A 27,651-nucleotide genomic window follows, 5' to 3' on the forward strand; every position below is an offset into this window, starting at 1 on the left:
GGTCTCTAAGACAGAAGAGGTGAGTTCTACTGTAGTTCTGCTATTTATGTCTTATCTTGTGTAAGTCAGTTTCTCTCTCTAAACCATATACCTATTCTAGGAGACCCACAGTAAATATTTCTTGCCCAAGTCACTTGGCAAAGCCACGTAAGTATTAAGTGTTGGAACAAGGAAGGCTTTGTGGAGCCAGGATGCCTGGAAGATAATCAGAACATTTAGAAAAGCAGGAAATTCCAATTAGAGGGAACAGTGAGAAGAAAAGGAATGGAGTTCAGACCACATGGGAAACTGCCTTTTCCTAGCCAGTACAGCCAGAATATAGACAATAGAATAATATGTCGCCTTTTTTTTTTTCTTTTTTAGATGGTGTCTCACTTGGTTGCTCAGGCTGCAGTGCCGTGTAATCAGATTGCTGCAGCCTCGACCTTCTGGGCTCAAATGATCCTCCAGCCTCAGCCTCTTGAGTTACTAGAGTTACAGGTGTGCGCCCCCATGCCCAGATAATAAAATTTGTTCTTTGTAGAGACAGGGTCTCCCTAAGTTACTCAGGCTGGTCTTGAACTTTTGGGATGGAGTGGTCCTCCTGCTTCGGCCTCTCAGAGTGCTAGGATTACATACATGAGCCACTGTGCCTGACTGACAATATAATATCTCAGCTTTCCATATGATTTATAGTTTTATAATCTGATTAGCTATACATATTCTTATTTGGCCCTCCTGAAGATCTTAGAAGTTTGGAAGAACTGGTTTCATTTTCCAAATAAAATGAATGATGGACAAGTAATATTAGATATTCTTTTCTAAGCAAGTAGAAGTTCAGGATATTAAGTTAGGCAACTCATAGTAATTTGATGGAAGATAACGAAAACAACAAAAACCAGTTTAAACTCAGCATTAAAGTGATGGAAATTCAGTGTCAAATCCCAGAGGAATGATTGACAGAGGAGGAAGTAATATAGGTTTATATAAAAACTATTTACATACTGAGGCTGGATAATGGTAAATGAAAACAATCCTGGGCCAGGCGCAGTGGCTCATGTCTGTAATCACAGCACTTTGGGAGGCTGGGGAGGATGGATCACCTGAGGGCAGGAGTTCAAGACCAGCCTGGCCAACATGGTGAAACCCCATCTGTACTAAAAATACGAAAAATTAGCTGGGTGTGGTGACAGGTGCCAGTAATCCCAGATACTCGGGTGGCTGAGGCAGGAGAATCGCTTGATCCCAGGAAGTGGAGGTTGCAGTGAGCCATGATTGTGCCATTGCACTCCAGCCCGGGCAACAAAAGCAAAACTCTGTCTCAAAAAAAAAAAAAAAAAAAAAAGAAGAAAAGAAATAAAAAGAAAAAAGAAGAAAAAAAATCCCCAAACAGCATTTTCAAAACTGGATGGCAAATTTGTTTCTCACAGTTCAGAAAGCATGAATGAAACAATTAGAACCATTCAAAGAGGAAATTGACTTGGCAATGTTCCAAACCTTAAAGGTTGATCATAATGGGAGATTTCTCTTCTACTTCAAAGCAAGACCACACCTCAACCATTTTATACAGATAAAAATTTTCTCCAAGAAGACATTAAGAGATTTCTAAACCTTATACCCTTCAAGCAAGTCTTTGTTGGGCCAAGATAGATCGGAATAATTTGGAGTCTGTCTGTTCTGGCTGAGCTCAGCCAAGTAGGATTTCAGAAACCAGCTCAGATTATTGTTAATGTTGTATACCAGAACTCTGTCAAACTAAGAGGGTCCTGGTGGAAGCTTCAGAGCAAGGCAGGCTGGGCCTTATCTCTGGTTCCTATAGGCACAACTGAGTCCTTTGCATGTTTATAAAGACAGCCTCAGGTAGCTGAGGCCCTCTTTTTCCTAGTCAAGGACTCATCCACCCACTTGAACGGTATTTTAGACATCTGAGACAAATGTGCAGTTGTTTAATTCCACAACTTATCAGAGAATGTCAGGCAGTATAAACATATTTTGAAAATGTTTATTTATTTAATACATGTACATTTACACTTATAGAAAAGTGTTACTAGAAGTCAAATAAGTTTTTAAAGAAATTTTAATAATGTAAATACACCTACCTATACACAAAAACTGCACACACATCGAGATTTACCAGAAAAAGGGTCCATTTTATTTGCTCAATAGGCATATGCTCAAAGACTGTGAAGTTATTTCCCTTTTCTGGATTAATTTGTGGGCTAGGTAGGGTGAGATCTAGTGGGATCATGCCACCCATGAAATCTTTGCCTAATGGTAAGAGAATTTCCCCAGTCTCTTTTTCTAATCAGGAATGTTCCAAGCAGGTGACATGCCAACCAAGTTTCTCTTTTCCCTTTGAGTTGCTCATATACTTCATTCAACAGTCTCTGGAAACATCTCAATCATCATTTGAAACAACAGTCTCCTCATTTATGGCTCCTGGGTGAGGAAATACTCTTCTTAGCAGTAGATTCACTTTGCTTTTGTTTAACATCAAGGCAAAGTCATAATCTTGCTTGATGTTTAGAATTAATTAGCCAAGTAATAGTTTTCCTTCTTTCTGATGATTCAATGGGTGCATTTGAGGTTTCTCAAGTTATTACATGTTGCTTTGTTTCCTTAAAAGCACCATATATCCCATGCTTAATGATAGTATAAAGATTGACAATCTCCTTGGAAACTCTTTAACCACATGGAAGTTTTATAATAGTATCAGTGCTCTGAAAAGTTTTCAGGCAGAAATTGTTATTTCTGATAATTAAACATATTATTGTGCAAGACATGACGAATAGATGGAAGTCAACGTGGGTTTTGTCTGTTTATTTTTTGCTTTTTGTTGTATGCTTTTTTCTGGATAACTTTGAGTTAGGAGCAAGAGTACATACAGATGTAGAATCACCTAAATGTTTGGAGATAGTATTTATAAGATTTTTTCAAATGTTCATTGCAGCACTGTTTACAATAGCAAAGACCTGGAACCAACCCAAATGCCCATCGATGATAGACTGGACTGGGAAAATGTGGCACATATACACCATGGAATATTATGCAGCAATCAAAAATGATGAGTTCGTGTCCTTTGTAGGGACATGGATGAATCTGGAGAACATCATTCTCAGCAAACAGACACAAGAACAGAAAATGAAATACCGCATATTCTCACTCATAGGCGGGTGATGAAAAATGAGAACACATGGACACAGGGAAGGGAGTACTAAACACTGGGGACTATTGGGGGGAATAGGGGAGGGACAGCGGGTGGGGAGCTGGGGAGGGATAGCCTGGGGAGAAATGCCAAATGTGGGTGAAGGGGAGAAAGGAAGCAAAACACACTGCCATGTGTGTACCTATGCAACTATCATGCATGTTCTGCACATGTACCCCAAAACCTAAAATGCAATTAAAAATAAATAAATAAATAAAAATTAAAAAAAAGATTTTTTCCAAACTCTCCATTTTCCTCCAAACACAAATAAATTCCAAATTACTAACCTATTGAGCCTCTACTGTAAGAAAACTGTCAGCTGTTGCTTTTTTACTTTAATATAAGAGGCTCTTTCCTTCTCCATTTAGACCCTTTCAAAGAAATTATAACTATCTATGTTGTATTTGGCTACATAGGTGGAGTTGATCAGCCATATTTTTATTGTGGCAGATTTTTTTCATGTTTACCCTATTCCCTTTTGAAGAATATGATGGCTTTGTCGTAGGTTTCTTGGCAGTAATACAGAATGATAAAAGAGAATATTAGAACAAAAACCAGGAAACCAGTTTTCCTTCAGGTTCTGCCATTACTAATCTGGATGAACTTAAGGAGAATCACTCGACCCTAATTATGTCACAATTCTCTCATCTGCAAAATGAGAATGTTGAACTCGATTTTTTCAGAAATCCGATTCTATGAGTGGGCACAGTCTGTGCCTGAATAAACTTGAAGTTACTATTTTAATAACTGAGAGGATAAAAGTAACACACTTTTTTTTGGAATTTCAGAAAATTAGAAAAAACTAATGGAATATAATTTAAATACTAAATATCACCCTTACACCAACCAGGGATAATTACTGTCAATGTTTGTTATATTGGTTGCCAGTGTTTTTTTTTGCATATGCACAGGTGTTTTCACAAATATATTTTGTAGTTGAATAAAAATATAATTATAAAACTTAATCATACTGTACATATGGCATAGCTTGTTGCTTTATTTCACTCATTATTAATTATGATATTTCTGTTTTGTTCAATGTTCTTCACATATGTTATTTTTAATGGCTAAAGTGTTTTCTTCTAGCACAGTTCCCCAAAGAAAGAAATAATCCAGGAAATTTTAGCTTTAATTATAATATTTCTATAGACATTTATTTAAAAATATTCTTCCTATTTGGATAGATTGTTGTAATTTTTGCTACTATAATTGATGCCACACGGAACATAGTTGCATATGAATATTTGAGAACTTATCTGATTACCACTTTTGAAGAGTATGTGAGTTATCATTTCATACAAAAATTACCCCAACATTTAGTGTATTGAAATAGTCATGAACATTTATTGCACAGTTTTTGTGGGTCAGGAATTTGGGAGCAGCTTAGCTGGGTTGGTGGTTCTGATTCAAGGTGTTTTGAGAATTACAGTCAAGAGGTCAGCTGGAGCTGCAGTCATCTGAAGGCTTGATTTGGAGGCAGACTTTTTTCTTACCCTATTCCATTTTGAGGAATATGGTGACTTTGTCATTGATTTCTTGGCAGGAATACAGAATGATAAAGAGAGTATTAGAACAAGAACCAGGAAACCAATTTTCCTTCAGGTTCTGCCATTACCAATCTAGATGAATTTCTAGGATCTGCTTCCATGTGGCTCACTTTCACTGACAAGGCCTTAATCCGTTTTCTGCTGGAGTCTCCATGCTTATTTAAGTGGTCTCACAACATGAAAAGTGGCTTACACAGGGCAAGTAACTAAATAGAAAGCAAGGCAGATGCTGCAGTCTTTTATGACATAGGCTAACCTTAAAAGTCAGGCTCCATAATTTTTTCAATAACATATTTGTTACACCCTATTCAATATGGGAGGGGTCCAGTCAAGGATGGACATGAACTTTAGGACATGAGAATCACTGGGGGCCATCTTGGAGGCTGGCTACTGCAGATGAATTTTTAAAAATTCCATTATGGGGTCATATTAAAAAGTGATTTTAGAAGAAACAATTTTAGTGATCATGTTGTTTAATATGTAGTTATTCATATGTAAACAAAATGTACAATCTTATGTCCTCCAGTTCTCTAGCCTTCTTGCTTCACCTTGTTCTTTTATATTTAATATTTAATGAATGGTTGAATCTCCTGTCTGTACAGGGATATTGTGAGAAACTTGGAATTCTTCTCCACCCAACAACCCAAGGATTTTACAAGTTTTACCATTTTGGTCACCATTTCTGCAAATGTACAATTTCATTGACTTTTCCATCTCCTCTCTGGATTTATTTTCCTGTAGTTGCTGTCCAATTCTTGGACTGCTTTGTTATACATAGGTTATGATCTCCATTATTACAACAAGTATTTCAAACAAAAGATTGTTGTATATAGTCAATTTTTATTAATGAATTGGGGTAATAGGGACAATTATAGTCCAACATGGTATTTAAAAATAACTTGGTCCAGGTCTAAAATGGCGGCAGCTGTTGCGTCTCGGCTTTCTAGGCTGCTGCTGGGTTGGTCCCGCCCACAGCTGGAGCGGCCTATGTCCAGTGCAGCCCATAGCAGAGAAGGTTCAGATCGCATGTGGAAGATCCTCACCTTTTTCGTCACGCTCCCTGGGGTGGAAGTCAGCATGCTGAATATGTACCTGAAGTCGCAAAAAGAGCACGAGAAACCCGAGTTCGTCGCCTACCCTCATCTCCACATCAGGACCAAACCATTTCCCTGGGGAGATGGTAACCATACCCTATTCCATAACTCTCATGTGAATCCACTTCCAACTGGCTACGAAGATGAATAAAGACCACTGGCTACAAAGATGAATCTGAACCACTATCTGGGCACCAGGGACCACAGCACTGGTTTGGACTATTACTCTGCACATGGACCAGAAAAACTATATGGGACCTTAAGCTCACCTTCTTTACCTGTATCAAATGATGACTGGTATACTGATCTTCCATTCCTTTGCTTGTGGCAGGAGATGGCTTAAATAAATAACTTAAACTTAAAAAAAAAACAAACTCAAAGTTTAATATTAAACATTGCTGTCCCAAAATTGTATTGACTCCACTCAAGAGTACTCAATTGTATTGTGTCTCCACTCAAGAGATTTACTACTGGCCCAAATTTACAAGTTCTTGGTTTTCTCCTTCCTTCTTGCTTGCTTACTTTTCTTCTGTTTATTCTTGAGTCCTATCCCAACTTTATTAGAGGAAACTAAAATTTGTTTGCTTCATTATACAAAATAATTCAGTTCTATTTCGAGCATAACATTTTCATCCAAATTTTCTTTTTTTGCCAATCAGTTTGAGCTTATAAGGTTGCTCAGGTTAGTCTTGAACTCATGACCTCGCCTTCGCAAGCACCACGACCTTTGGCGGGAGCCAAATTTTTTTTATTTTTTATTTTTTATTGCATTTTAGGTTTGGGGGTACATGTGCAGAGCATGCAATACAGTTGCATAGGTACACACATGGCAGTGTGTTCTGTTTGCTTTCTCCCCTTCACCCACATTTGGCATTTCTCCCCAGGCTATCCCTCCCCACCTCCCCTCCCACTGGCCCTCCCCTTTTCCCCCCAGTAGACCCCAGTGCTCAGTACTCCCCTCTCTGTGTCCATGTGTTCTCATTTTTCATCACCCGCCTATGAGTGAGAATATGCGGTGTTTCATTTTCTGTTCTTGTGTCAGTTTGCTGAGGATGATGTTCTCCAGATTCATCCATGTCCCTACAAACGACACGAACTCATCATTTCTGATTGCTGCATAATATTCCATGGTGTATATGTGCCACATTTTCCCAATCCAGTCTATCATCAATGGGCATTTGGGTTGATTCCACGTCTTTGCTATTGTAAACAGTGCTGCAATGAACATTCGTGTGCATGTGTCCTTATAGTCCTTTGGATATATACCCAGTAATGGGATTGCTGGGTCAAATGGAATTTCTATTTCTAAGGCCTTGAGGAATCGCCACACTGTCTTCCACAATGGTTGGACTAATTTACACTCCCACCAACAGTGTAAAAGTGTTCCTTTTTCTCCACATCCTCTCCAGCATCTGTTGTCTCCAGATTTTTTAATGATCGCCATTCTAACTGGCATGAGATGGTATCTCAATGTGGTTTTGATTTGCATCTCTCTGATGACCAGTGACGATGAGCATTTTTTCATATGATTGTTGGCCTCATATATGTCTTCTTTCATAAAGTGTCTGTCCATATCCTTTGCCCACTTTTGAATGGGCTTGTTTGTTTTTTTCCTGTAAATCTGTTTGAGTTCTTTGTAAATTCTGGATATCAGCCCTTTGTCAGATGGGTAAACTGCAAAAATTTTTTCCCATTCTGTTGGTTGTCGATTCACACTAGAGACTGTTTCATTTGCTGTGCAGAATCTGTGGAGTTTGATTAGGTCCCATTTGTCTATTTTGGCTTTTGTTGCCAATGCTTTTGGTGTTTTGTTCATGAAGTCCTTGCCTACTCCTATGTCCTGGATGGTTTTGCCTAGATTTCCTTCTAGGGTTTTTATGGTGCCAGGTCTTATGTTTAAGTCTTTAATCCATCTGGAGTTAATTTTGGTGTAAGGTGTCAGGAAGGGGTCCAGTTTCTGCTTTCTGCACATGGCTAGCCAGTTTTCACAGCACCATTTGTTGAACAGGGAATCCTTTCCCCATTGCTTGTTTTTGTCAGATTTATCAAAGATTGTATGGTTGTAGATATGTTGTGTTGCCTCTGATGCCTCTGTTCTGTTCCATTGGTCTATATCTCTGTTTCGGTACTAGTACCATGCCGTTTGATTACTGTAGCCTTGTATTATAGTTTGAAATCCGGTAGTTTGATGCCCCCTGCTGTGTTCTTTTTGCTTAGAATTGACTTGGCTATGCAGGCTCTCTTTTGGTTCCATATGAAATTCATGGTGGTTTTTTCCAGTTCTGTGAAGAAAGTCAATGGTAGCTTGATGGGGATAGCGTTGATTCTGTAAATTACTTTGGGCAGTGTAGCCATTTTCACGATATTAATTCTTCCTAACCATGAACATGGAATGTTTCTCCATCTGTTTGTGTCCTCTCGTATTTCGTTGAGCAGTGGTTTGTAGTTTTTCTTGAAGAGGTCCCTTACGTTCCTTGTGAGTTGTATTCCAAGGTATTTTATTCTTTTTGTAGCAATTGTGAATGGCAGTTCGTTCTTGATTTGGCTCTCTTTAAGTCTGTTATTGGTGTAGAGGAAGGCTTGTGATTTTTGCACATTGATTTTATATCCTGAGACTTTGCTGAAGTTGCTTATCAGTTTCAGGAGTTTTTGGGCTGAGGCGATGGGATCTTCTAGGTATACTATCATGTCGTCTGCAAATAGAGACAATTTGGTTTCCACCTTTCCTATTTGAATACCCTTTATTTCTTTTTCTTGCCTGATTGCTCTGGCTAGAACTTCCCTACTATATTGAATAGGAGTGGTGACAGAGGGCATCCTTGTGTAGTGCCGGATTTTAAAGGGAATGCTTCCAGTATTTGCCCATTAAGTATGATATTGGCTGTTGGTTTGTCATAAATAGCTTTTGTTACTTTGAGATACGTTCAATCGATACCAAGTTTATTGACGGTTTTTAGTATAAAGGGCTGTTGAATTTTGTCAAATGCCTTCTCTGCATCAATTGAGATAATCATGTGGTTTTTGTTTTTGGTTCTGTTTATGTGGTGAATAACGTTTATAGACTTGTGTATGTTGAACCAGCCTTGCATCCCCGGGATGAATCCTACTTGATCGTGATGAATAAGTGTTTTGATTTGCTGTTGCAATTGACTTGCCAATATTTTATTGAAGATTTTTGCATCTATGTTCATCATGGATATTGGCCGGAAGTTTTTTTTTCTTGTTGGGTCTCTGCCTGGTTTTGGTATCAGGATTATATTGGTCTTATGGAATGATTTGGGAAGGATTCCTTCTTTTTGTATTATTTGGAATAGTTTCAGAAGAAATGGTACCAGCTCCTCTTTGTGTGTCTGGTAGAATTCGGCTGTGAACCCATCTGGACCTGGGCTTTTTTGTGTGTGGTAGGCTCTTAATTGCTGCCTCGACTTCTGCCCTTGTTATTGGTCTATTCATAGTTTCAGCTTCCTCCTGGTTTAGGCTTGGGAGGACACAGGAGTCCAGGAATTTATCCATTTCTTCCAGGTTTACTAGTTTATGTGCATAGAGTTGTTTGTAATTCTCTGATGATGGTTTGAATTTCTGTGGAGTCTGTGGTGATTTCCCCTTTATCATTTTTTATTGCATCTATTTGGTTGTTCTCTCTCTTATTTTTAATCAATCTGGCTAGTGGTCTGTCTATTTTGTTAATCTTTTCAAAAAACCAACTCTTGGATTTATTGATTTTTTGTGTCTTAATCTCCTTCAGTTCAGCTCTGATCTTAGTTAATTCTTGTCTTCTGCTGGGTTTTGAGTTTTTTTGATCTTGCTCCTCTAGCTCTTTCAGTTTTGACGATAGGGTGTCAATTTTGGATCTCTCCATTCTTCTCATATGGGCACTTATTGCTATATACTTTCCTCTAGAGACTGCTTTAAATGTGTCCCAAATATTCTGGCATGTTGTGTCTTCATTCTCATTGGTTTTGAAGAACTTCTTTATTTCTGCTTCCATTTAGTTGTTTATCCAGTTAACATTCAGGAGCCAGTTGTTCAGTTTCCATGAAGCTGTGCGGTTCTGGGTTGGTTTCTGAATTCTGAGTTCTAACTTGATTGCATATGGTCTGAGAGGCTGTTTCTCATGATTTCAGTTGTTTTGCATTTGCTGAGCAGTGCTTTACTTCCAATTATGTGGTCAATTTTAGAGTAGGTATGATGTGGTGCTGAGAAGAATGTGTATTCTGTGGATTTGGGGTGGAGAGTTCTGTATATGTCTATCAGGTTTGGTCTGAGTTCATGCCCTGGATATCCTTGTTGATTTTCTGTCTGGTTGATCTGTCTAGTATTGACAGTGGAGTGTTAAAGTCTCCCACTATTATTGTGTGGGAGTCTAAGTCTATTTGTAGGTCGTTAAGAACTTGCCTTATATATCTGGGTCCTCCTGTATACGTTTAGGATCGTTAGCTCTTCTTGTTGTATCGATCCTTTTACCGTTATGTAATGGCCTTCTTTGTCTCTTTTGATCTTTGTTGCTTTAAAGTCTATTTTATCAGAGATGAGAATTGCAACTCCTGCTTTCTTTTGCTCTCCATTTGCTTGGTAAATCTTCCTCCATCTTTTTATTTTGAGCCTTTGTGTATCCTTGCGTGTGAGGTGGGTTTCCTGGATACAGCACACTGATGGGTTTTGGCTTTTTATCCAATTTGCCAGTCTGTGTCTTTTGATTGGTGCATTTAGTCCATTTACATTTAGGGTTAATATTGTTATATGTGAATTTGATACTGCCATTTTGATGCCAAGTGGCTGTTTTGCCCATTAGTTGTTGTAGATTCTTCATTATGTTGATGCTCTTTAGCATTTAGTGTGATTTTGGAATGGCTGGTACTGGTTGTTCCTTTCTATGTGTAGTGCCTCTTTCAGGAGCTCTTGTAAAGCAGGCCTGGTGGTGACAAAATTTCTGAGTACTTTTTTGTTTGCACAGGATTTTATTTTTCCTTCACTTCTGAAGCTAAGTTTTGTTGAATATGAAATTCTGGGTTGAAAGTTATTTTCATTAAGGATGTTGAATATTGGTCCCCACTCTCTTCTGGCTTGTAGAGTTTCTGCCGAGAGATCTGCTGTGAGTCTGATGGGCTTCCCTTTGTGGGTGACCCGACCTTTCTCCCTGGATGCCCTTTGTATTTTCTCCTTCATTTCAACCTTGTTGAATCTGACGATTATGTGCCTTGGGGTTGCTCTTCTTGCAGAATATCTTTGTGGTGTTCTTTGTGTTTTTCCTGCAATTGAGTGTTGGCCTGTCTTGCTAGGTGGGGGAAATTTTCCTGGATAATGTCCTGAAGAGTATTTTCTAGCTTGGATTCATTTTCTTCGTCACATTCTGATACGCCTATCAAATGTAGGTTAGGTCTCTTCACATAGTCCCACATTTCTTGGAGACTTTGTCCATTCCTTTTTGCGCTTTTTTCTCTGATCTTGGTTTCTCATTTTATTTCATTGAGTTGATCTTCAACTTCTGATATTCTTTCTTCTGCTTGGTCAATTCTGCTATTGAAACTTGTGCATGCTTCGCAAAGTTCTTGTATTGTGTTTTTCAGCTCCTTTAGTTCATTCATATTCCTCTCTAAGGTGTCCATTCTTATTATCATTTCCTCAAATCTTTTTTCAAGGTTCTTAGTTTCTTTGCATTGATTTAAAACATGTTCTTTTAGCTCACAAAAGTTTCTCATTATCCACCTTGTGAAGTCTAATTCCGTCTTTTCGTCACAGTCATTCTCCGTCCAGCTTTGTTCCCTTGCTGGTGAGGAGCTTTGGTCCTTTCTAGGTGGCGAAGTGTTCTGGTTTTGGGTGTTTTCTTCCTTTTTGTGCTGGTTTCTTCCCATCTTTGTGGATTTATCCACCTGTCGTCTGTGTAGTTGCTGACTTTTCGATTGGGTCTCTGAGTGGACACCCAGATTGTTGATGATGAAGTATTTCTGTTACTTGGTTTTTCTTCTACCAGTCTAGCCCATTCGCTGTACGACTGCTGAGGTCCACTCTTGGCTCTGCTTGTCTGGGGTGTACCTATAGTAGCTGCGGAACAGCAAGGGATGCTACCAGTTTCTTTTTCTTCCATCTTTTTCCCAGAATGATGCCTGCCAAATGTCAGTCTTTTGGATATAGAGAGGTCAGGGAACTGCTTGAGGAGACAGTCTGTACTTTGTAGGAGCCGAAGTGCTGAGCTGTGAGCTCTGTTGTTCAATCAGGGCTGTTAGGCTGCTATGGTTAATTCTGCTGCAACATAACTCATAAAAAAAACCCTTTTTTTCTCAGATGCTCTGTCTGGGGGGGCAGGGTTGGGGCTTTCCTTGTTAGTGTCCGCCTCACTGTCCTGCCCAGCTAGGAGGCAGTCTAGTCACTATTTGCCTGCCGAGGCTCCGCCCTGCTGGTGTGAGGCTTGCCCTGTTGCTGCAGGGTCTGCCCTTCTGCTGCAGTCTCTGCCCTGTTGCCTCGGGCTACGCCCTGTGGTGGAGTCTCTCTGTTGTACCGGGTTGCCTCGGCAACGGCAGGCTGCGTCAGCAATGGGTGTGTACCTCAGTAGGAGCTGATTGCCTCGGTAATGGCGGATGTCCCTCCCCCACGGAACTGTGCTTTAAGAAAACCTCCTCACCAGGAGTGTTTGGAATCGCCATTTTGTTTGTCACACTGCGCTACCCCAAACGCTGTGTCCCTGGGGTTTCCTGGGCTGGCTCACTGTCCAAGTCCCATTCAGTCTCAAGTTTAGCACTCTCAGGTCTCAGTTTGCCAGTTCAACAGGGCACCTGTAACAGTGTGCTTTTGTATGGAGCACTGTGGAGCACCTCTGTGCTCCGGTGTGGGCCGCAGCCGCAGCGGCTGCCAGCTACACCAGCCAAGACCTCTGCCTGGCATCCCGCGTCTCTTTTATACCTGGGAATTTCCCCGTTCTGTGGGCAACTAAGATCAGTCTGGAAATGCATCCCTGACTCACTCTCTCCACCCATCCAGGGAGAGCTTCAATCCTGGGTTGGTCTCACAGCGCCATCTTGAGTCCGGGAGCCAAATTTTCTTATAGGAAGTTTCACCTTTGACAGGCAAGAGGTCTATAAATAATTTTTTAAGGATTCTCACTGTAGGCCCCCAATCTCTTCTGGTTTGTAAGGTTTCTGCTGAAAGGCCCACAGTTAGCCTGAAAGGGTTCCCTTTGTACGTGGACTTCCCCTTCTCTTTCATTGCCTTTAAAATCTTTTGCTTTTTATTGACTTAGGAGAGTCTGAGGACTGTGTCTTGGGGATGATTGTATAGCATCTTACAGGGGCTTTGGAATTTCCTGAATTTGCATGTCATTGTCTCTAGTGAGGTTGGGGAAATTTTAGTGGAAAATATCCTCAAATATATTTTCCAAGTTGCTTACTTTCTCTCTATCATGTTCAGGACTTCCTGTTAGTCATAAATTTTATCTCTTTACATAATCCCATATTTTTCAGAAGTTTTGTTTATTTTTTAAATTCCTTTTGCTTTATGTTTGTCTACTTGTGTTTATTTGAATAACCAGTCTTCAAGCTCTGACATACTTTCCTCAGCACGGTCTCTTCTGTTTAATGCTTCCAGTTGCATTCTGAATTCCTGTAGTGAATTTTTCATTTCCAGAAGTTTGATTTAATTTTTCCTAAAATGATACTGAACATTGCAGGATTCTGTCTGCAGAAGTTCTACAACCGGTAAGCAGAGACTGCCAGTGAGAGAACTATGGTGATAGCCACTGGCAAGCACTTTGTCTGGGAAGCTGAGGCTCTGCTGTAAATGGGCATGGCCAGACAGGGACCCTGGGAGAGGCTGGTAGACAGAGGGGCACTCAAATCAGACTGGTCCAGTTTTATGGGCAAGACAGCACAGCTCTGTCCAGGTCGAGCAGCAAAAAAGGGCTGGGGGGATGGGTGCCCATGACCATGCTCCACTGCACCTGTTCCTGTGCCAAACACTGTATAGGCTGGAATTCTGTCTCTGCCAACTCTCTGGGAAGTCCTTGCCAATTCAAATGTTTGTGGGAGTCATAAAGTTTCCCACATCTAGAATCCCAAAAGTCCATGGTGACAGTGGGCCATTCCATGCCTATTTCACTGACTACTTCCCTGGGAGCTGCTTGGGGCCAGGAATGAGTCTTGGTCCTTGGCAATCTGTGCAGGGTTCCCAGCTTCCTCCCCTTCTGGTCTGGGATCTGTGTCCTCCCTCTGTCCACTCTCAAAGCCTTATTTCTAAAGATATTCTGAGTGTGCCAATCTACTCAATGGTCTGGTCTCTGCTGGTGGGAGAAGCTCTTCCTGGCTATGTCTAGTCAGCCATCTTGGCTCTCTTCTCTTCAGTTTCTTGGGTAAATGTTTTATGGTTTTTATTGCAGAGATATTTCACTTCTGTGGTTAATTCCAAGGTATTTTACTTGTAGCTATGGTAAATGGGATTATTTTCTTGATTTATTTTCAGGTTATTTACTATTGACATATAGAAATGTTACTGATTTTTGTATATTGGTTTTGTATCCTGCAATTAACTAAATTTGCTAATCAGTTCTTACAGTTTTTTTCTGTGTGTGCATAGTCTAGTTTTGCTCAAATATAAGATCATATCATCTGCAAATAAAGATAATTTGACTTCTTCCTTTTTAAATTGGATACCCTTTGTTTCTTTCTCTTGTCTGATCATTCTAGTTAGGACTTCCACCAGTAGGTTGAAAAGCAGCATTAAAAGTGAGCATTCTTGTCTTGTTCGATGTCTTAGAAGAAATGCTTTCGGTTTTCCCCACTCAGTATACTAGCTGTGGGTCTGTCATATGTGGGTTTTCCTATGTTGAGATATACTCCTTCTATAGCCATTTTTAAGAGTTTTTATCATAAAGGAATGTTGAAATGTATAAAGTGCTTTTACAGCATCAGTTGAAATAATCATATGGTTTTTGTCCTTCATTTTGTAAATATGAAGTGTCACTTTCATTGGTTTACATACGTTAAATCATCTTTCATTCTACCCCTGCCCTCTACTTGTTAACTTTTTTCCATTTTTGTCTTATCTCATTTATATATATATATAATGTCTATGAGTTGAAAAGTTGTTACAGTTATTTTTGATTGGCTAATCTTGTAGTTCTACTGAAGATATGAATAGTTAACAGTTAGAGTGTTATAATAGTCTGTGTTTTTCTGTATACTTATTAGTGGTACTTACTTATCAGTGAATTTTTTATCTTCAGATGATTTCTTATAGCTTGTTAATGTCTTTTTCTTTCAAATTGAAGAACTTCCTTTAGTAGGACTAATCTGGCATTGATGACATCCTTTAGCTTTTATTTTTCTGGGAAAACTTTTATTTGCATTTCATGTTTAAGTGATATTTTCACTGGATACACTAATCTAGGATAACATCTTTTTTTTCCCCTTAATCATGTTAAATACAACTTGCCACTTGTTCCTAGCCTGTAAGGTTTCCATTGAGAAAGATGCTGCCAGACATATTGGAGCTCCTTTGTTATTTATTTCTTCTCTTTTGTTACCTTTGGGATCTTTTCTTCATCCTTGACCTTTGGAAGTTTGATTCTTAAATGTCATGAGGTAGTCTTACTGGGATTAAATCTGCTTGCTTAGTGTTTTATAACGTTCTTGTACTTAATATCTTTCTGTAGGTTTGGGATAGTCTCATTATCCCTTTTAATAAATCTTCTGATACCTGTCTCTAATTTCTATTTATTGCCAATAACTCTAAGATTGGCCGTTTTGAGGCTCTTTTCTAGGTCTTGTAGTTGTGTGTCATTGTTTTTTATTCTTTTTTTCTTTTGTTTCCTCTGACTGTGTATTTTCAGATAGTCTGTTTGGAGCTCACTAACCCTTTCTTTTGCTTGATCAATTCTGCTTTTGCAAGACTGATGCATTCTTTAGTATGTCAATTGAATTTTTCAGCCTCAGAATTTCTGCTTTTCTTAAAATTATTTCAATCTCTGTTAAATTTGTCTGTTAAGATTCTGAATTCCTTCTCTGCATTATCTTGAACTTCATTGTACTTCCTTAAATCAGATGTTTTGAATTCTCTGTCTGAAAGATCACATATCTCTGTTACTCTAGGATTGGTTCCAGGTATCTGGGTCAGACCTGCAGCTGGCATAGTACTGGGTTTGCCCAAGATCTGTGGTGACTGTTGCCTGGTTACCACTGATGGCCCAAGGGGTCTTTATTCAGCAAGTGGTGAATTCAACCAGACCTGTGTCTTTCCCTTCAGGGAAATGGATTCTCTTCTGGCCCCGGGTAGGTTTAAAAGCACTGTCTGATAACTAGGGCCTGGAGTCAGGAACTTTAGTAATCTACCTCATGTTTTATTTTACTGCGGCTGAGCTTGTACTTAACTTGCAAGACAAAGTCCTTTTTACTGTTTACTCTCCTTTTCTCAAGCAGAAGGACTCTCTCCCCACAGCTACCATAGCTGGGAATATGCTGGGTCACATCTCAAGCCGGCACAGTGTTGGGTCTTGCCAAAGACCCATAATGAGTACTGCCTGGCTATATCACTGATGTTTATTCAAGGCCCAAGGGCTCTTTAGTGAGCAGTTGGTGAATCCTGTCAGGACTGCGTTTTTTCATTCAACGCAGCGGGTTCCCTTCTGGTCTAGGGTGTGTCAAAAACTGTTGTTGAGAGCTAGGGCCTGGAATGGGGACTTTAGGACTCTGCTTGGTAGTTTATTTTACTGTGGGCAAGCTAGTATTCAAGTTGCAAGACAATGTCCTCTTTACACTTCCCTTCCCTCTTCTTTCTTCAAGTAGAAAGAGTTTCTCTTGAAGTTGTGAGCTGCACTGCCTGGAGTTGAGGGAGGGGTAATGCCGTCACTCCCATGGCCACCCCAACTAATGTCTCACTAGGTTTTATGTACACCAAGTCCACTGGTTCCAAGCCCAGCAGAGCACCAGGATTTTCCAGTTTTGCAGTCTTTGTGGTCTAGACTGCTTTTCAGATTTATTTTGGACTCCAGAGCCCTTTAGCCCACAGTGTCGAGGCTAGCCAGAATTCAGGTTCTGACTGTTGAGATGGACAATCCCCTCTGGCTAGGGCTGGTCTAAATGCTCCCTCCACAGGTGCTGGCTGAAGTCTGCCCTCTCTTGCTTTCTGCTGTGACAAGACTACAACTGAGTTCCAACACAAAGTCCCACAATCACTGTGCTCTGCCTCCTCCAAGCACACAGAATACTCTCTGTGCCAGATGGCCACTTCCAGGAAATAGGAGAGGGATGGTGTCAGCAATTCAAGACTGTCTTTCCTATCCTCTTCAGAACCTTTTTCCTTGCTATAATGTTAAAACCAGGTACTATGATCACTCACCTGATTTTTGGCTCCTATGAAGGTGTCCTATGTGGACAGTTGTTCATTTTGGGGTTCCTGAAGAGGCAGAGGGGATGATCACTGGAGAGTTCTATTTGGCCACCTTGCTCCACCTTTTCTTTAGTCTCTTTTAATCTGGAACTGTTTCTAAGTCTTTGTGCTTCACAGCATTGACACTTTCAAAGAGTGCAGATTCCTTATGTTGTTAAATAGCCCTCAATTTGAGTTTGTCAATATTTTCTCATGATTAGTCTCAGGTTGTGTGCTTCTGGCAGGAAGTGCAAAAGTGATGTTATATTTTTCTCAGTGGATTACATCAGAGGCACATGCTGTCAATTTGTCCCATTGAAAATGATGGGGGATTTATTTTTAATATCAATTTTTTTCTTGATACTCAGAATTCTTCTAAATGATTAAAATGTGATGCCTTTGTAGGTTTTTGGAATTTCTTCATAAAGTTACTTCATTATAGTTCTATTTTTAAAAACCAAAGAAATTAAGCTTCTTGCCTATAATGCTCTTTTGTTTTTTTAGTTACTGAAGCCTTGTTAGATTTAACTCAAATTTCATCTCCTCCATGAAGTCATCTTTTTAATCTTTTTAGCCTAATCAGAAGTAATTCTTGAATTGAAACCTTGAACAAAAGAACCTAATGTGAAATCTGGTATATTGTAGGCACTCAGTGAACTATCTATCTCTGCTTCTTTACTTCTCATATGACATCTCATGTGCACTGTATTTTAAGTATTTATTTGTATTATGGGTTTTTAGATTCAAAAGGATTATCAACTATAACCTAATGTTATTTCATTTTACTTATAAAGGAATAGAGCAACGAAAGTTTATATAACATTCTGATGTTAAAAAGTTCAGCTTTAGCGACATTAAGTCTAGTATTTGGAGATCCTAGAATCTTAGAATTTTAAAATTCTAAGATTTTTAAAATAGAATTTTAAAACTGACAAGGCCTTTTTCTCTGGAGATGCCACAGAGGGTAAGGTGATGATTTAGCAGTTGTAGCTCTAGGTTCCTACCACTCAGTTCAACAAAGTTTCTCTGATTTTATCTATTTTATAGCTTGTGTTTTTCTGTAAGAATTCTTATGAAAAAAGAGTCAGCTGCTAAAAAGAAAACAAAAAATAAAAATATGGAAAGAATCGCTCTATCCCTTATCAACTGAGTGCACAAATGTCCTCCTAGGGGATCATCTAATCTATGCTTTAGATCCTATAGACATGGAACTTACTGAATTCCCACTTGATAAATATTTACAGAGCACTTCTCATGTACCAGACATCTTTTTTTAGGCATTGGCCATACAGAGATGAACAACACAGGTGGATACTACCGCCATGTAGATTATAGATTTGACACATAGAAAGACCTTCTTGGTATCAGGCTGAAGTCTACTTGCAATTCTCTTCCCAGGGTCCACAAAGAAAAAGCCAATTGCCTAATGTATTTTAAATCTTTAACTTTATAAAGGCAGATTGGTACTATCTTTACTTCTCCAGGATAGAACTCACTTCAAATGTTTTTTAGGACATAGTGTCAAGTCCATTTGCCACTGAAAAAAACTCATCCTCAATACCTATTCCAGATGAATAGAAATCTCTAAAGATAGCCAGTACTCCAGATGTGGCCCAACCAGTAAAATGCCTGTACTACTGACCTAACTTTTCATACTATTATCTTATTGATGCAGTCTAATATGGTATTTATTTATTTGTTCATCCAATAATAACAACAATCTTGTTCATGGTCTTTACAATTTAAAGGGAACTGCACATATTTTATTCTTATTTAGTGTACTTAGGTATAAATCTCCAATATTTGAATCTTTATCCTGATTTTCAGGTTACTGGCTATCTTTTCAAACTGTGTGCTGTCCAAATTTGAGTTATGCATTATGTATAATGTCACATAATCTATAATGTCAATGACATTGATTTTAGACCAGGTGCAGTCATTCATGCCTGTAATCCTAGTACTTTGGGAAGCCAAGGCGGGCAGATTGCCTGAGCTCAGGAGTTTGAGACCAGCCTGGGCAACACGGTGATGATACCCCATCTCTACTAAATACAAAAAATTATCCAGGTGTGGTGGCATGTGCCTGTAGTCCCAGCTACTTGGGAGGCTGAGGCAGGAGAATTGCTTGAACCTGGGAGGCAGAGGTTGCAGTCAGCTGAGATTGCCATACTGCACTCAACCTGGGTAACAGAGTGAGACTCTGTCTCCCATCCCACCCCCTAAAAAAAAAAAGACACTGATTTTAGCAAGAACAAGGCTTAGAGGAGAATCTACTAGACTGTCATCAAAGACTTCTTTCCCACATCAGAGCTGACCTCATTCCACTAACTTACTGTCTTTCTATATGTAATTGTTTAGCTAATTCAACTGACTATACTACTATCCAATATACATTTTTTCATTCCCCCCATATTAAGGCATTTGTTCAACATATTCTTAAAATTGAGATGCATTATGTTTTTGAGTTTTTTGATCTACAAATATAATGACCAATGCCCCCCAAAAAATGATATTTTAGAAATGCCTGTTTTTACTGAGTCCCTATTGGTTCCAGGTGATAAATCCTTCTTTTTTAAGTAGTGAATTTTAATAAACTCTGGAAATTCTACAACACATTATAATTAAACAAATAATTTTCACAGTGCTGCCCGCTGAGTGTAGCTTTCAATAGGAAAGATTTTTAGTGAGAGGGATTCCACTGTGTAGACATCCTACATAAGGACTCTGGAAGCTCGAGAATGACAATTTTAGTTAAGCAGCTGTCTCCTGTCCCAGTCTCATGAGACTTAGATCATTTTAATTTTTCACCTGTGCTTTTTTGATCAGTCAGTAAGAATACCAATTACTGTACTATGCTAACTTACTAAATAAATTATTGAGGCTGAATATTCTACCAAACATTTAAAAAATAAACTGTTTATTCACTTGTTGGAAAAAGAAAATTTTTGTGCCCTCTTAATAACGTAGGGTCTTGCACATAGTAGCTCAAACACAATTTAAAAATAAATATTTGTTAAAAATATACATATTGATGTTCAGTCATAAGGTGTGGAGTTTTGAAATTACTATAGAGACATTTCTTCATGGAGAGAAATGCCTTGATAGAGATTAGAACCTTTCTTTGCCTCAACAGCTTTTGTAAATACTAACAATATATACGGGAGTCAAGTGTTGAGTGAGGTTAGAGAACAAAAATGTATTGGTTGAATACTTATTAAAGTATCTAATTTACCCCTGATAGAGTGAATTATTTTTGCTACATGGTTCTTGGAATAATTTTCCAACCTCTCTTGGAATGCACAAGAGTACTTTTCAGCCTGGGTTTTATAGAAGAGCATTTTACCATATCTATCTTTCCCAGATATAGCTCCTTATATGCCTGACAAATTATATATGCAAGTGGAAAATTGCTATTTTTATTGGCCTAAAATATAGCCTTTTGTGCTAAGGCAGAAATAAAAAATGAAACATATGTTTTGCTTTTTATTGCTTACAGAAATTTTCACTTAAAAAGCTATGTTTCTAAAGCTATTTGCTACTTGTGGGTAATATTAAACAACATTTTCAAAAAAAATTCTTGAAGAAATTCTAAAGAGAAAAATAATTATAAGAGACTTCTCTTTTTAATTCTACTTTTTAAGGAAAAAGTAAACATATATGAATAAGAAGAATAACAAACTCCATTTTTATTTCCCACAATTTACCAACTCCTTTATACAATTGCCCCACCTTCCTCCCACTAAAATATGTAGTACTTTTTGAGTTCAAGCTTCCTTATTTCTAAATATTATGCCATTTATATCCATTTGGTAAGAATAAAGGCAAGGGAAGTCAAAGAGAGGAATGTATACTGGAGTGGAATTCTGGAATTATGCTATCAGTTGAGTTTTATTGCCCCAAATATGATATGTTGGAATCACAATCCCCAGTATCACAGAATGTGACCTCATTTGGAGATAAGACCTTTACAGGGTAATCAAGTTAAAATGAGATCTTTAGGGTACGTTCTAATGCAGTGTAACTGCTGTCTTTACCAAAATGGGAAATGTAGAGACAGAGATGGACATACATAGAGAGAAGATGAAATGAAGAGACACAGGAGAAGATGGCCATCTATAGGCCAGTGAAAGAAGCCTGGAACAGATCTTGCCCTCACAGCCCTTGGATGACAACAAAATTGCTGACCTCTTGATTTCAGACCTTTAGCTTCCAAAAGTGTACCGACAATACATTTCTGTTTTTAAGCCACTCAGTTTGAGGTACTTTTTTTTAGAATGACCCTAGAAAACCCATACAGTTTATATGGAATTGTTTACAAATGTAAGAATGCTTATTACAGCTAACAGTTATGTCTATGTGCCAGGTTATTAGAAAGCTCTAAGCAATCTAAACATATTAACTCATTTAATCTTTACAACAACCCTTCTGAAGTAGGTACCATTATTATGACCATTTTTTAGATGACAAAGCTGAGTCTCAAAAAAGCTAATACAGTTGTTCTAAGTCATCCAGTAAGAGCTGAAGCTGGAGCTTGAATTAAGGTAGTTTTATACTCCAGCATGTATTCTTTTACCACTGTATTAGATACCACACATCGCCCAGACAGAAATAATCAAATTAATTGAAGTAATCCTAATTATGTTTCCATAATTAGCAAGATTCCATTTTTAAGGGTGAGATTTTTAATGTAAGTGTTTTAGTTTCCTGTGGCTGCTAAACAAACTACAAGTCAGTTGACTTAAAACAATAGAAATTTATTCTCTCACAATTTTGGAGGTCAGAAATCTGAGCTCAAGGCCCACAATTCCTCCAGAGGGTCTTGAGAAGATTCTGTTCTTTATGTTTTTCAGCTTGTGGTGACTGTCAGCATCCCCTGGTATTTCTTGGCTGTTTCACTCCAATCTCTGCCTCTTTGGTCACACTGCCTTTTGCTCTTCCGTCTGTGTGTATCTCTTCTCTGTCTTTTATAAAGGCATTTCTCACTGGATTTAGAGCCCAGATAATTCAGGAAGATTAGCTTATCTAAAAAAACACAATTTAATTACATCTGGAAAGGCATTTTTTTTTCTCCCCCAAATAAGGTGACATTTAAAGTTCCAGGGAGTTGACATGAACACATCTTTTGGGGGAAGCCACCTTTCAATCAACTGCAAGTTTATCTTGTATTTCTTTAAGTTAATGTGCTTTTCCTGTGATCATGGTGCACCAATATCATTTAAGTAAACTAGTGAATAAATTAAATGACAGAAGGGAAGGGTGGAAGAGAGGAGAGAAGGATGAAAGACTAGGAGAGAAAAATATTATCCTTAGGAAGAATAAACGTTAAAAACTGCTATGTGTATCAACATTTGCCACCAAAGTTCAGCAAATGTTGCTGTTTGAAAAGAATTTAAAACAAGTGAAAACTGATAATTGGGGAAATATGGTTAAGTGTTTGAATAAATATATTAGAAAAATGGCTTTTTAGGGCTGTTGAGATTATCTATTTTAAAATTACAAGCCCTTAAAAACAGTGTTATCATAAGAAAAAAATGTAATTAATCATCCTAATTTTTAATAGATCTCTCTGTCCTTGTTTCTATAGCAAACAAAATATAACATTTCAATATAGTTTTGTACTAATACAAGGCTAAGAAACAGTTTGTCATTGGCAAGCTTCGTGAATGCAAAACAATACTGAGTCTTCTGCATGCGATGTTCATAACTTGCCAAAACCTAGTTCAAAATCTAGATTTATAAGAAAATAAAATATTTATAACAGGAAGGTTGGAACTTTCTTAGAAGTTTTTCATACCCTAATAATAGTATACAATAAGCATGAACAGGCAATTTACAAAAGAAACAATATAAACAGATCTTTAGACTCAACAATTTTACCTATAGGCAATGTACCCTAAGGAAATAAGAATGCATGTGCTCAAATATGTATGCATATGTATATAGCTTATTTTAATATGTTTGTATTAGTCACAAATTGTAGATAACATATATGTCCAACATCAAGATATTGGCTGAATAATCTAATTGACATATCAGAATCTATGCAGCTGCTGGTAAAAATGATAGATATCTGCACTGATTGGCAAGAAAAGGAATTGTGTTAATGATGCACTGGCACATGAAAATGGTTACAGAAAGAAATGCTTCAATTGGTGTGTAAAAGCATGATTTATTATGTATTTTATTCAGATCTGTCCATCTATCTATATATATTTTTTTGAGATGAAGTTTCACTCTTGTTGCTCAGGCTGGAGTGCAATAGCATGATCTCAGCTTACTGCAACCTTTACCTCCTGGGTTCAAATGATTCTCCTGACTCAGTCTCCCAACTAGCTGGGATTACAGGTGCCCACCACTACACCCAGCTAATTTTTAGTATTTTTAGTAGAGACGAGTTTTCACCATGTTGGCCAGGCTGGTCTTGAACTCCTGGCCTCAGGTGATCCACCCGCCTCAGCCTCCCAAAGTGCTGGGATTATGGGTATGAACCAGTGCACCCTACCGTTTTACATACTTTTTACACAGAGAAATATCTGGCAGCAAAACATAATATTATTAATTTAATATGATTATAAATCTCAGAATATTAGAATCAATATATATTTATTAATATAATTATGTTATAAATATAAATAATATTAAGAATATTATGTAAAATAATGAGATTACATAAAAACTTTTTGGTATTTTTATTGTTTTCTAACTTTTAATAATGAATTTGAACTACATGTAAAATAAACACACTCTTTAGCGAGTTCTCTATCACAAATGGAACCAGTATGTTAGGCAATGTTCACAAAGATATTTTGAGATTTGTCTCACTAAATTTTGCATCGTGGACATACATAGTTAATAGAAACTACACATGAAGAATTTCTTAAGGTAAAATTTTATAATTCGTTGCCATAGAAAAAAATACATTTTCAAAATTAAACACAAAATCCAATAATATGCTTCTGCTTCTTTCTAAAGAATAGGTGTTTAAAATTTACAATAGATATGTGATTGTCAAGATTATTTAGAGCACGAATAAATAAAATGAAGAGGAAATAGGCAGATTTTAAAATAAAGATTTTTCTGCTATTCTTGCTACTGCTTGCTTTATATTCTAGAATAAAACATTGCCAGGACCTTTACTCACATTCAACTCAATACATGTTTTTTGAGCTCCTAAAAGTCATCATGCCAGAATCACAATCCTCAAAGAGACCAAGCCTTGACCCTTCCATATTCAAGCAATTTCCTGATTCATACAAAAGAGGAACTTTACTAGTAGCACTCAGAAATGTTATACTGGCAATGTGACTCTGACGAGTTATTTTTTTATTGTATAAAATTATGAAGTTCAGTGTGATGTTTTGATATACATATACATTGTGGAATGATTAAATCAGTTCAATTAACATATTCATCACTTCACTTTTTTTGTGGTGAGGACATTTATAATCTACTCTCTTAGCATTTCAAGTACACAGTACATTGCTATTAACTATAGTTACCATATTATACAATAGATCTCCAGAATTAATTCCTTCTGTCTTAATGAAACTTTGTACCCTTTGACGACATCTTCCCATTCTCCTTTAACCCCCCAGCCCCCCGGTAACCACCATTCTGCTCTCTACTTCTATGCATTTGACTTTTTAAGATTCCATAAATAAGTGAAACCATGAGGTATTTGTCTTTCTGTGCCTCACTTATTTCGCTTAACATAATGTCTTCCAGGTACATTCATGTTGTTGCAAATGAAAGAATTTTCTTCTTTTTAAAAGCTGAATAATATCATATATATAAAATGTTTAAAATATTTTTAATTATTAGTTTTCTTTCATTTGCACTATACTTGAATGCCACTATTGGCAGAAGATTGAGTTTAGAAGCCAATGCTTTCTCAAATTAAACATGTACTGTCTGTACCTTTTCCTTCTTCAGTTTTAAATTGCTCCAAGAAAAATTATAGATATGACAAGTAAGACTAAGAAGTAGGCTCTCTCTCAGGGTTGGGTGTCTTAGCCTTCATTTAGTTTGATCACCAAGTTGAAGGTGGTTATAATTGCAACACATCTGTCATCTCATGTTTTGAATCTGTTTATTTAAATATAGTTAAAATATTTATTAACTGTTACATATACATGTTAAAAAAGTAAGGTAGAGCACAGAAGGCTTAAAATGAGGGCAATCACTGTCCACTTTTTCACTATTACCCATTCCCACTGCAGATTCTTTCCAAGCAACCATTTTAAACTATTTTCTGTTTGTTTCCTTCCTGTTGCTAAATAATATAGCTATACATATTGCATTCTCTGCTTCCTGATATTGAGGGTAGGTATTCTATTAGACTACCTTCCAGCTTCTTGCTAATCCTTACAAAATAATCATATGCTTTAAGTTTAGGTAAATAAATGAACAGTATTTGCATTAAGAAGAAGAAACACATGATTCCTCAGGGCCAAGTACTGACCTTAGATCACATTTGTTTTCCGATAAAACTTTGGTCCCCCAAAGTTGCTAATTATTTTACTTTTTATTAGAGGATTTTCTCATAAAGTGATTCTATTTCCCAAAAAAGTTTTATCAGAGACATTTTGCTGTAAAAGAACAAAAACACCTGGATCATAGGTCTTCTATTATTATTATTATTATACTTTAAGTTCTGGGGTAAAGGTGCAGAACATGCTGGTTTGTTACATAGGTATACATGTGCCATGGTGGTTTGCTGCACCTATCAATCTGTCATCTACATTAGGTATTTTTCCAAATATTATCCCTCTCATAGCCACCCACTCCCTGACAGGCCCTGGTGTGTGATGTTCCCCTCCCTGTGTCCATGTGTTCTCATTGTTCAACTTCCCCTTATGGGTGAGAACATGCGGTGTTTGGTTTTCTGTTCTTGTGTTACTTTGCTGAGAATGATGGTTTCCAGCTTCATCCATGTCCCTGCAAAGGATACGAACTCATCCTTTCTTAAGACTTCATAGTATTCCATGGTGTATATGTGCCACATTTTCTTTATCCAGTCTATCACTGATAGGCATTTGGGTGTGTTCCAAGTTTTTGCTATTGGCTGTAGGTTTGTCATAAGTAGCTCTTATTATTTTGAGATACATTTCATTAATATCTAGTTTATGGAGAATTTTTAGCATGAAGTGCTGTTGAATTTTGTCCAAGGCCTTTTCTACATCTATTGAGATAATCATGTGGTTTTTGTCATTGGTTCTGTTTATGTGATGGCTTACATTTATTGATTTGCATATGTTGATCCAGCCTTGCATCCCAGGGATGAAGCCAACTTGTTCATGGTGGAAAAGCTTTTTGACATGCTGCTGGATTCTATTTGCCAGTATTGTACTGAAGATTTTTGCATCGATGTACATTAAGGATATTGGCCTGAAATGTTCTTCTTTTATTGTTTTTCTGCCATATTTTGGTATCAGAATGATGCTGGCCTCATAAAATGAGTTAGGGAGGATTCCCTCTTTTTCTATTGTTTGGAATAGCTTTAGAAAGAATGGTACCAGCTCCTCTTTGTACCTCTAGCAGAATTCAGATGTGAAAGCATCTGGTTCTGGACTTTTTATGATTGGTAGGCTATTAATTACTGCCTCAATTTCAGAATATGTTATTGGTCTATTCAGGGATTCAACTTCTTCCTGGTTTGGTCCTGGGAAGGTTTATGTGTCCAGGAATTTATCTATTTCTTCTAGATTTTTCTAGTTTATTTGCATAGAGGTGTTTATAGTACTCTCTGAGGGTAATTTGTATTTCTGTGGGATTGATGGTAATATTCCCTTTATCATTTTTATTGTGTCTATTTGATTCTTCTCTCTTCTCTTCTTTATTAGCCTGGCTGGTAGTGTATCTATTTTGTTGATCTTTTCAAAAAAACAGCTCCTGGATTTATTGATTTTTGAAGGGTTTTTCACGTCTCTGTCTCCTTTAGTTCTGCTCTGATCTTAGTTATTTCTTGCCTTCTGCTAGCTTTTGAATTGTTTTATCTTGCTCCTCTAGTTCTTTTAGGGTGTCAGTTTTAGATCTTTCCTGCTTTCTCTTGTGGTCATTTAGTGCTATCAATTTCCCTTTACAAACTGCTTTAGCTGTGTGTCCCAGAGATTCTGGTATGTTGTGTCTTTGTTCTCATTGGTTTCAAAGAAATTCTTATTTCTGCCTTAATTTCATTATTTACTCAGTAGTTAGTTATTCAGGAGCAAGTTCTTCAGTTTCCATGTTGTTGTGTGGTTTTGAGTGAGTTTCTTAATCCTGAGTTCTAATTTGATTGCACTGTGGTCTGAGAGACTGTTTGTTATTATTTCCATTCTTTTGCATTTGCTGAGGAGTGTTTTACTTCCAATTATATGGTCAGTTTTAGAATAAGTGCAATGTGGTGCTGAGAAAAATGTATATTCTGTTGATTTGGGGGTGGAGAGTTCTGTAGACGTCTATTAGGTCCACTTGGTACAGATCTGAGTTCAAGTCC

At 37.7% G+C, this 27,651-nt stretch overlaps 1 pseudogene; it reads left to right on the forward strand.

Moving 5' to 3' along the window:
- The first annotated feature begins 4,379 nt into the window (after nt 1-4,379).
- LOC103792000 (cytochrome c oxidase subunit 6A1, mitochondrial pseudogene) lies at nt 4,380-6,199 on the forward strand (annotated as a pseudogene).
- The last annotated feature ends 21,452 nt before the right edge of the window (nt 6,200-27,651 follow it).

This window comes from Callithrix jacchus, chromosome 3 (genome assembly GCF_049354715.1).
Source record: "Callithrix jacchus isolate 240 chromosome 3, calJac240_pri, whole genome shotgun sequence".
In the NCBI taxonomy this organism is placed as follows: Eukaryota; Metazoa; Chordata; class Mammalia; order Primates; family Cebidae; genus Callithrix; species Callithrix jacchus.